This window comes from Electrona antarctica, assembly GCF_951216825.1.
Source record: "Electrona antarctica genome assembly, chromosome: 1".
Classification (NCBI taxonomy): domain Eukaryota; kingdom Metazoa; phylum Chordata; class Actinopteri; order Myctophiformes; family Myctophidae; genus Electrona; species Electrona antarctica.
In genome coordinates, this window is record NC_136806.1 from 46,105,227 (window position 1) to 46,117,367 (window position 12,141).

General features: G+C 40.3%; 1 protein-coding gene across 2 annotated transcripts in view; it reads right to left on the reverse strand.

The window, feature by feature from the left end:
* Window positions 1-6,520: 6,520 nt before the first annotated feature.
* fmr1 (fragile X messenger ribonucleoprotein 1) overlaps window positions 6,521-12,141 on the reverse strand; it is a 21,567-nt gene continuing 15,946 nt past the window's right edge. For both annotated transcript variants that reach the window (XM_079509700.1, XM_079509699.1), the window contains exon 15: window positions 6,521-12,141. This exon is cut by the window's right edge and continues 2,050 nt beyond it. The gene's annotated coding sequence lies outside the window, so the exon portion shown is untranslated.

The following is a 12,141-nucleotide window of genomic DNA, read 5'->3' on the forward strand; positions in this document are numbered from 1 at the left end:
TGTCGGTTCGGTTGGTGGTTAAAATCCCAGCCGGGGCTACGTGGTTCTACATGGGCTAGTGATACGAGTGCGAGTGCGTACGACGTACGTATGGGCGATAGAAGAGTGAGAGAGGAGAGAGAGAGAGAGAGACCGACTGAGCGAGAGAGAGGCTGGCTGATGAACGCAGCCAGGAATCTGCTACGTGGTGGAGGCAGGCTGAGAGAGAGAGTGTGGCGCGCGCGTGACACGCACGCGCACGCACACACACACACGCGCGCACGGACGCACACACACACACACACACGCACACGCACGCACGCACACACACGCACACACACACACACACACACACACACATTACAAGAAAGCATGGCTTGTTAGTTGTTTCCATTGGGGTCCACTCCATATACTCAATTCATCGAGTATATATTAATTTAATGACAGATATACAGTAGCCTACTATGACAGGCAGTGGACACAAATGTAGCATATAGTAGGCATATACACACTTGTTGGTTATAGGTCATTTGTAACTTCACAAGGGACACAAATGCACACAAAGTATGAATTTGGCTCAAATACACAAAACCTAACAATAAGCTATGCAAGCCCCCCTCCAACATCTTTTGATTAAATCGACTAAACACGGTAAGATAATTCGAATTCTATTATAAACAGGCCTATATGTTTTATTTTTGCAATGTTGACTCATAAACATAATCTGTCAATAACAATTTAACCCAGATCAGTCAAAAGATTAGGTCTACACATTCATAAGTAACTTTCAACAAACGTCCAGTTGCATTCCCTGCATGCAGTATACTCAAAGCGGCAATCATATAACTTTCATATCCTGCCTGATTTGAACGTTAATGTATATGAGCTTAGTAAGTGTCAACCATTAAGTGTCTTAGCTGACACCAGTGTTAAAATGTGTCAATGGATGTATACAAGGAAACAACGTGCTAGTTATATGGTATTAAGTATTAACATAGATACAGAACGGTTTAAATAACTTTTTGTTCATTGATAAGTTGTGGATTGCAGCTTTAAAAGGAATACAACAGACACTACATTTTCCATACTGCTCTATATAGTTCACACATGTCCAAAGTCTGGCACGGGGGCCAGTTGTGGCATGAGGGCAGATTTTATATCGTCCGCTTCCTTCCTAAAATATATTATTCATGGCCAACCAGTATCAAATTCATACATTTAAGTGTTTGGAAATTAACCTGGCGGGGCAGATAAGCTATTTCTCAGTAGAATCTGTAAGGGTTCCTATACTACTTGTTCCTTATGTCATCTCATTCTCAAGATGAGAAAGTAAGGCCATTTGTATTTTTATTTTTTGTTATTTTCATATAGAGACCTTTTCACACCCGATAAAATTTGGCTGAATTGACTGAATTGTTTTTGTTTCACAGCACAGCACACTTTTCACAACACAACAAAATACTGTATATTGATTACACTGTAGTTTAACCAGTAAGACGCCTTGAAGACAAGAAGCAACCTCGGCCTTGATGGCAGACTGCTGGGCGAGTGCTGGAGCTTTGGCATGGGGAGTCAAATCAATTATGGAATGAATTCTGTACTGGCCATATATGGAGCGTGTCTTGAGTGTACAGGGTTTGATGAGGTCAGATCAACATATGGAATGTCAGAACAGGTCAGCTCCATATACGGAGATCTAAGGGTGGCAGCGGGGGCAGTGTCTTGAGTGTTCAGGTTTGAATGAGGGCCCAGGTAGGGCTGGGCCTTCATTTTCGGGCCTGTTGAGAACTTTTCGCCGGCTGCCGGGTGCGGCTGCACTAATAATTTTGTGGCGGGCCCGTCTAGAGTTTGAATTGACAGGTATCAGTCAAAAGGGAGACATCGAAGAGGAAGGATGGATGGGGAAGGAACAACATATGGAATGTCAGAACAGGTCAGCTCCATATATGGAGATCTAAGGGTTTGAGGTCAGATGTAGAGTTGCTGGCCAATATTGATGACATCAGGGATCTCCATCCCTGATGATGTCACGTGATGTCACGAGGCATGACCATATATGTAGGCGTGGGGTGGGTGACGGACGGACGGACTGACTGACTGACGGGAAATGCATGTTTTCATATTAAATGCGACTTGCGGTCGCAATAAAGTTGTTGTGAAGTGATTAATTTATATGTGACTTTCTTGGTCCAAATGTACATTATGAAAGGAGATGCAGTTGGCCCTAAGGTATTTTCAAAAATAGCCCCCTTTAAAAAACCTACAGTATGATACCCCTGACACAGTGTTACAAACGGAATATAACCATGACTGTGTGATGATTGCCGCTCCTAACTGAGCATGTGCACAGTCTCTGTGACACTCATGTTCTGTAGAACTTTTTTTGCTCGTGGTCAATTTCTGAAAATATATGAGGTTTGAAAATTAGGATAGTAATGCTGCCTGCAAGCGACACTTATGCAGTGTATGTGTTTGTGCGTGCTTGACTGTATGTGTTCTTTTCATGGTGCTCATATAGAATTCAGCGAGTAGACTGCAATCAACGCATGCCTCTGCCCATGGTTGCGCACATGTGCCATGTACAATGTTTTGTTGACAACTGGTGTATCACATCCCATTTGAGGACATGCATGATGTTGCTGTGTGTGTGTGTGTGTGTGTGTGTGTGTGTGTGTGTGTGTGTGTGTGTGTGTGTGTGTGTGTACTTTATGCTCTTTGTGTTAAGTATTGTGTTCTGGGGCAACATGCCAGCGCTACTCTATATCAGACTCCACCAATACAAACACAGCTACTGACAGAAGAGAGGGAGAAGGGAAGGGAAGGAAAGAGGAGATAGGACGACAGACTGGGAAGGGAGGAAAGAATAAGAGGGGAGACGAGGTCAGGGGAAACAAAGCGAGATATGTGGCAAGGAGAGATCAGGACAAGAGAGGAGAGGATTGCTTTACCTATAACCATGAGGCAATAGGCTGTTCATTTAACTGTACGAATGTAACCAAATGGACTCGTAAGGTTACATTTGTAAATATTGTACACTTCTTTTGAGTTACAAATGGATACATTAACAATGAGGTTTTTACTGTGGTGCATGACCTAACTATTGCGGCTGGGAGAAACATGACGCTCTGTGTTATGTAAAACATCACTGGTTCTAATTCAGCTGCACGGCCTCAAGAAACCTACATCGTGGCCCTGAAAAGAAATAAAAGATAAATAAATCGAAGCAGAGTTTCAAGCTCTCACAATCAAAATTCCAACCACATCCCCGGACCTTGAGAACACATCAAAATTCAACCGGTTTCAAGGATTTGAGGCACCAGTGGGAGCTCTGTGCACACGTGAGTGTGTGTGTGTGTGTGTGTGTGTGTGTGTGTGTGTCTGTGTGTGTGTGTGTGCATGTGTGCGTGTGCACGCGTGTGCATGTGTGTTGAAGAGAGGCTGTCCAAATCTAGGTCAGTCTGAGAGACAGACAGTGACTAGAGAGAGAGAGAGAGAGAGAGAGAGGAGGGAGAAAGTGACAAAGTGAGAGAGGGAGTGAGTAGGAGACAGGAGAAATGGGAAGTATGTTAAAGATGGAGACAGCACATAGTGAATGACAGTTATGTGGGAAGTGAAGGAAAAGAAGGGAAATGAAACAGACAGACAGACAGACAGACAGACAGACAGACAGACAGACAGACAGACAGACAGACAGACAGACGACTGTGTAGAAGATATATTTCACAAACTCTCACAATAGACATTATGACACATGAAGAGGAACTGTAATAATATTAATTGTGCATATGTTTTATGTGGGTGTTACTGTGTGCCAGCATAAACAAGTCCTGTACTGGCACACAGAAAAACGAAACCCACAATTAACATTTTGCTGCATGCTGAATTTATCCGTCAAAACTGATATGAAAAGTGTCCGTTTAGCATTTATAATGTTTTCTGTTTTACCCAACAATCAAAAGTCATAGGTTGGAGTATATAACTTGTTAGTAATTTCTATTATAAGTAACTTATACCACCAAGATACCCATGTACCTGTCTAAATACTTCCTTAATGTCAAAGAAGTCCACACTCACAACACCAGAGGGAGTTCAACAAACCATGTGCAACCCAGATTTGGCTCAAACAAGGGATTAAATTATTTTCGCTCCTATACCACTAAAATGTGGAACGCCTTACCAACAGCCATTAAGACATGTGAATGCCTTGACTCCTTCAAAACCGCTCTCAAAGAGCACCTACAATGGACGGACGGCTGCAATTCGAAACTGCATGGCCCCTGTAAATAAAGTCTGAGTTCCCTCCCCACCCCTTTTTCCCCATACGGTTTATTATTATTTTTAAATAGAAGTCAATATTTGTACGTCTCTAAATGTTCTGATGAATTGAAAATGGTGGACCCTGTTGTAAACAAGTGTTAATCATGGTGTTGTCCACAGTAACAGGTTTTGTATTGACTTGTGCTTTAGTTTGAAATGTACCCATTCTACATACTGCGAAATATAAATTTCAATCAATCAATCAAAACTATTTCTTTCTACGAGGTCATACCAATAAAAGTTGCAATCCAGACCATAACTTTCATGTCTAGGATTCGAATCTTGGTCCCCCACGCAAGGGAAGACATTTCTATTATTGATAAGGGAGAGCCCAGTTAGAAAGGCCAATTGAATTGAATGTCATGCAATTTGATGTGCATGCTTACAGTAAGTCAACCTGTCAAGTTTGACATACTGTAAGCATGTCAAGTCCTATACATGACTACAGACCACAGGATAAACATTTGAAGAACAGGATAGACCAACTACAGTTGTGTATGGTAATATTACTCTATGTATCAGATTGGTCAATTATTATTATTTTTGCCCCAATAAAAGTTGTAGTTTTCAGCATTACACAAGTTAAATTGAGGGACATGCAATCAACCGGCACCACCACTGCAGCAGCAGCAGAAGCGTGGGTTTGGTAGCTGTGCCTCTCTGGCAAGCCCGGGTGCTCCAGACAGTGTTCATCGTAAACCAGCAGGTTACCTCTGCACTAGCGCCTCCTACTGGCTTGTTTGGGCGTTTAGCAGGGAGGGGATTTGGGAGAGTGAACCCTAGCATGCCTTAGGCTCTGCTGGGGGAAACTCCTCACTTTCAAATCAAAACAAGCATATGGAAAGTATGGGAGGCACATGGTTGTTTACACCCTCCCCAGCCCGACAGTGGGGGTTGTCAGTGAGAGGGGAATAGAGTGCTACAGGGATGAAGTCTTTTTGTAGGCCAACCAAGAAATTACCTCATAGAGGTAGGGGGGAGAGAGGGGGTTCCAATGAAACTTTGGGGTTTTGGAAAAATTAACAAAATGAGCTCAGTAGTAAACAAATGCTTGATATTCATGCTTCTGTTCAAAAAGATAATCTCAAACAAAAGAAATACCCTTTGACTTGATTTTTGGACCACACAATTTAAATTTAAGTTGAATAAACCAAAATTTGGTTTATTCAACTTAAATTCAATTGACAATTCATTCTGGATTTCGAAGCTGATACTGTATTTGGTTACCAAATACAGTATCAGCTTCGAAATCCAGAATTAATTGTTGTAATTTACTGTATATTAAACAAATTAAATTCTCTTCATTGGGCTCATGTTAACCCCAGATCATTATTTTCTGCATTCATCAAAAAGCCTGTTGAAACATTTGAACCCATTGCAGCACTGTACTGGCAATGCCTGGGGAGAACTGTGAGAGGGGGAGGTTAATTGAAATAATGTATAAGTCAAAGAGAGCCAGACAAAGGAATTGGAAAGGGTGAGGGAGAGACCTAGATGTGGATTAAAAAAAGAAGTAGAAGAAAAAAAAAAGTCCTCAGAGTTCATTTAAATGAGTTTTTGATCTGGAATAATTTTAACTCTGGTTTCTGCCCCAGCTCACTATTCAGCCCTATAACTCCCCCATGTGGTCATAGTTTGATTATGCATTGCAAAGAATAAATGTACTGTATCCTGGCTAAATTAATGTGGCAGGATATTTCAAAAGAAAATGTATAAGGTAACTCACTCCCACTCATGAGTGGGCATGGTCTCTGTGCCTGCAGTCAGTTGGTTCTTGTCGGTGTCTGACTGTAGGTCTCTCTCTCTCTCACACACACACACACACACACACACACACACACACACACACACACACACACACACACACACACACACACACACACACACACACACACACACACACACACACACACACACACACACACACACACACACACACACACACACACACACACACACACACACACACACACACACACACACACACACACACACACACACACACACACACACACACACACACACACACACACACACACACACACACACACACACACACACACACACACACACACCAAGGGACCGCAACGGCGCAACGGAAAATGGAAAAAGTTTTTTTGCGTTTTGATGGTGGTGTATAAATGTATGTATTTTCTGTACATAATACAAAATATAAGCATATCAATCAATCTCATAAAACTGTCAGAGAAGAAATCAGACAGAGAACAGCGAAAGATCAACCTTTATTTATTGAAACTGCTTGCATACAAAATATATTGCACTATAACCAGACAATGTCAACGTAGTATGACCCCAAACAGCTTCAATGCTAGTAGTTATATACAAAGGAAAAAAGAAAAGAAAAAAAACAAAACAAATATTGCCCAAAAGTGCAGTTGAATTAGACACACAAGGTTTTCAGCTTTTTGTTTAAACTACCCTGATAACAGTATCTACAGAAATATCTCCCTTTCTCAACCTTCTGATGCTCTAGCAAACAGTCTGCATGTGCATTTCTTTTGAATTTATTATTTTATATACACCCTGGAAATAAATTACTCAAGTCAGTGGTGGTTCAGCCAAGACAACAGAGAAATACTGTGTCCTTAAAATGTGTATCTGCAGTCTGCACATGCCATTCAATGACTATTAGATGTGATTGGAAGGGAGGCACAATGGCCCCTAGTGTGAGTAGTATGAGCATTAAGGTCAATTGTGAACTGACCCACTCCATTTTAAGTATTATACACGGTGGGAAAGAGGAGATTCCTACTCACTCATTTGAGTGACACCTACAGTATATTAATTGTGTAATAATATCACAATACATAGTTGCTAAACTTTGCTTTTGTCATCTCACATGACATTTTTTCCTCAAATCTGAATTGGACAATACAATTCATGAAAGCTGAGGTTTCATTAAAACTTCCCAACAAACAGGGAAAAAAAAGATAGATTAAGAAAAAAAACAATTTCCAACAGGCTCGCAAGCCAGTCTTTAAACGCTTTGGATATCGCCGATCGTCAGGCAACACAAGACTGCATTTTCAACAAATGAGCTTCAATGACATGCTACTGAAAATGGCAGAGCTGGTCAGTATGGGGATATGGGAAGTTTGGTTTCAACTTCATGAGTTTGAATTCAGGGTGTGGTTGTTAGAACACAATGTCAGTGGGCACTTCAGTTTCAGCGGTTCAGATTGAACTGAAGCATAGATGATTCACTAATCCACTCTTTAAGTTATAGCAGACCTTCTTGGAAATGTCCAGTTTGACATAAATTAAAAGCAATGGACTGTGAATTTTCAATAATTGTGCCAGAGAATAAGATTTATTGAGACCAAGGCATGTTCACCCCTGATCACACTGGAAAAATAGCGCACATTACAACCAAATGCCATTGGACCTGAATCATGATCCTCATATGCTGTCCTTTCTGTGGCCATCATATCAGCAATAACACCTGGTTTCCTAACCACTGGATCTTAAGCTACAAGTGGAAACCCACAGTGGCTCACAGTACTGGTGGGTGGGGTGTCCCAGATGACATTAGAACATTATGACCAGGTACAGTATATTTTTGCATTGTTCATTTTTCCAGTTGATATCAATGGAGGGGGGAAAGAAGGTGGTGACAGTATTATGTTCAGTTAGCTGAGGGAAGTCACTGATTAACTGGTAATCTAATCTCCTTTCCTGTCAAAAGGTAAAATGCATTGATGCGCTGTACCAAATACCAATCCTTCCAATTGCAGTCTATCAGAATACAGCAGTCCCCTGTACTTTTTCCACCTTGCTCAAGAAAATGGTTCCAGTGATATAAAATAATCTACAACTCTGATCTCCAATATATTTCAACAGCCATATAATGTGACAGTTGCACAGTTGCGCAAATTAATTAATTCACTTTTACCCCTAAAGAAATCCAAGCTAGAAACAAACTCATCCAACCATAAATGACAGCTGGTCACTCAGACATAACATTACATTTCAGCAGTTGAGTCAGCTATAAATCTTTTTTTGTTTGTTTTTTTTGTTTGTAATTCTTACAAATATTTCGAACCTGATGTTTGGCAGCAGAGTAAAACACACAAACAAGAGCTGCAAGAAACAAAATGTTCCACTTGCTGCCCATTTTCTCTAAATTGGAAATATTTTAGCCTGCCTAGTAAAACAGTAAGTACTGTTTGTATATTTTAAACATCAGAGGTGATAAGTAAGATTAAACAATACTGTGATATACATTTTATTCTGCACTTGCTTCCCCCCCGCCCCCATTTTGATCGGCAGTAATGGCTGAAAATATGTCACAGGCTTCAACACTACTGTATGTATATATAATGTATATATACTTATTTTTTATCACCATCATACCATTCCTTGAAAACTGGATTGGTCATACTCTAAAGTAGGAATCTTGTTCTTTTTCTATAATCTCAACTCAAAGTATAAACATGGTCCTTCAGTGCATTGGTTAAGGAGTCCAGTCCCGAGGACCCACGAGAGAAACCTGGCCACAGTGAGGCATCAAGAAGCACCGTCGTAGTGGACAAAGCATGCTCCACACAGTAAAATCCTCAGTGTACCGTTAATTCAACCACACAAACCTAGCGTCCCTATTCTGGGGAAAACCTAGCAGATCTACAAGTCGAGTTCATTATTTTCAGCGAAGATATTTGGTGTAGAGAGGGGGAAAGAGGGGGGGCTAGTATACTCTCTGGTGGGACTCCGGTCAACGAAGTATAGGGTTTAAGTGGTCAATTCTGAGACTGTACAAATTGAAAAATGTACAGAGGATTTTACTGTGTATGACCGTAGGAGGATCCCTTTAAAATCTCACTGTGTGTATAGTGTGTGTGTCTGCGTGTGCGCACACACGCACACACACACCCACACGCTCACATACTGGTATATATTTTAAAAAGACTTGTTCCCATCACTTCTGTCCACCTATCAGGCGGACAGATATGTTTGACATGTATGTTATAAGAATTCAGTTAAGAAGAAGAAAAAACATCTGCAGACTTGTTTTTAAGCCCCCAAAGACTTAATAATATTAAAGTAAGTCTTTGGAGTTTAAAAACAAGTGTGCAGATGTTTTTTCTTCATCTTGATTCACGCCCTGATATCCAGCACCTGGCCTAAATACAGGCATAAGATGTGCACACAATCCTCTCTGGGAACTATACGAATTTAGTTTACACTATTCTCCAGTAGGACTTGCACACAAATGTAATTTGCCAACAAGTGCAACTGCAAAATAAAACCTCCTAGATCAACATCTCACCTAAATAAAAAGGGAATTTTAGAGTCCATGTTCCCTTCTCACACAATTTGAATGCTTCAAAGTTTGAGAATTATACACAACTCAAATGCAACACCTAGCAAACAATAAGAAAATAGAAACAAAACACTCATTATCCACTCTGAGTACATTTGAACAAAATGGTTACTTTCACCCTAAGCGTTTTGTTAAGGTGGGTATCCATTTTACAAAAGAATTAATACATTTTGGGCCCCAGGGCGAAATTAAATACAGCTTAAAATCAATCCTAACAAGGAGGTTACTATCTTTCACGCATCATTAAGTTTACTACCAAGAGTGCTAGCATTTAACCAATATTAAACACAAAGAGAAAATATCAGGATAAGTGCACGTTTTAAGTTCAATTTGAAACAATAGTACAAATGGTTTTTTTTCTCATTAAACAAATAATGACATTATATACAGTAAGCAACCCCGCCCCCATTTCCCCACACCTTTTCATCATTTACAATCCAATAATAACCCTATGCTGTTTATGTTCTATTGATGGTATATGCACTGTTTTCACACAAAAGGAGCGATAGCAAAATAGCGACCACAAACAATCTGCTGTGGGACATTTTTACATCAAGTGAAAGAGATGACCACTTCCCACATTAATTGACACTGTTACCGGTACATTTGAAATTGAAATGTAAAATTAATTCCCGAAAGCCCTTTTCATGATGTATTGTGTTTTCGACAGAGCAGTCTCTTTTTGTAACCTCTGTTCAGGCAATGCAAAAACTACAGTAAACACGATATTCTACGGGATTGACGTGGGTAAATCTCCCCCATATTTTGATGAACTATTATTACACTATACTTTCATTTGTCACTGCCTACTCTGTTAGCTACATCGGCCCCAACTTAAGTTAATATTGCGCACCTGCCCCCATGTTTCCCCTTGAATTATTTCATGGTTGTTTCATCAACTGAGAAGAAAGAAAGACAACATTACTTGTTGCCGACTACTCTACTACTCCAGGTAGACAGAAAATGTACAAGATATGCAAAACAATAAAATAACAATCTCCTTGCTCGTCTTCTCCCCTCTGTGTCCAAACCTGACTGGGTCATATTAGACCACAAGATTATGCACATATCCCAAAGGTCAGATGGACATGCTGCTCTTTAACAGAGATGAACCTTGATCATTCACTGAAAATACTTTCATCTACTCATAAATGTTCTTCATTATTCGTTTAGTACTCCGAGCTCCGTTTCCCCTGTCTTATTAAACACAAACAAAAATTCACGAGTTTGGAGGATGGCGAGATGGTTGGAGCCACAAAATGGCTTCCGATATGTGCTGTCAATGTCAATCTCACATAAAACAATTAATTTTAATGTGAAAAATTATCAGGGTCAGTCCACAGCGTCAGGCTTACATACTGTAGCACTCCAGATCAATCCACTCCTGTAAAGGTCACTCAGTCTACTACACATAACTGAACCAGGTAAGACATGTAGGCCTATACTAGTTGACAGTACAGGGCAAAAGAACCCCAGAAGTTTCAATCACAAGGTGCTTAAAGATGGTGTCTTCCTGGACGGGAGACATGACATCCACCTCCCACAGAACAAACTGTCCATATCTGTAGTTCTCTACTCATCCCTGGAGGGCCCAAAGTACAACTAGTTCTCATTCTAGCCGTCTATTCAGTTTAGACATATACTATAGGACAGGACACCAAGTGAATGGCCAAAGTCCTCTTCTGGTAGAAGAAGACATTACCATTAGTCTGAATTTCCAAGAGTTGAGAACTGCAGTTTTAAAGTAATTTCATTGAATTGTGTGTTGCATTCGGGTTCAAGCCACGTTGACTATGATGTCATCTTTATGCACCCACTCCATAAAAGTCTGGTCTTCCCTGATGTAGACGTCTAGGTCTGTGATACCAGCTACATGATTAAAGGCACAGGTCACACAAAATATGGCTAGGTTTCCCTGAGCATTCGTAGCTTAATGTGTACTCAGTTTAATTGGAGCTCTTCAAGTTTCTAGCCATGCAAGAGGGTTGTATATATCCACAAAACGTAATATGGTGTCCCACGTTACAGGAATGACACATGTAGCACTTTGAGATGAACAAGATATTGATAATTTGATATCATCTCATACTTTTCTTGCAGAGCCTCAAAACAATTTTTTGAAAATGAAAATATCATGTTGGCTTGCTTTACTATTCAAAACTCCTTTTGTTCAAGACATGGAATGTGTTAGGCGAGACACATTTAATGCACAGAGAGGGAAAGCACTCCGTTTCAGTTCGGAAAGAATATACTCAAGAGCTACGAACACTCTGAGAAACCCTGCCCTGATACTGTATGTGTGTGTGTAGTTCTCTTTATTTATAGTTTTTCATTGTTATTCATTGTGGGCATCATCATGCCCACAATGAATTAAACGACAGCCATAGTCAAACCAACCTAAATTCAGATATCAAGTTAAAATTGCATTGCAATTAAAAGGCATTATGTTATATATGGTTGAGTTTATGTATACGGTTAAAATGGTTGTGTTTAGGCATTAGGTT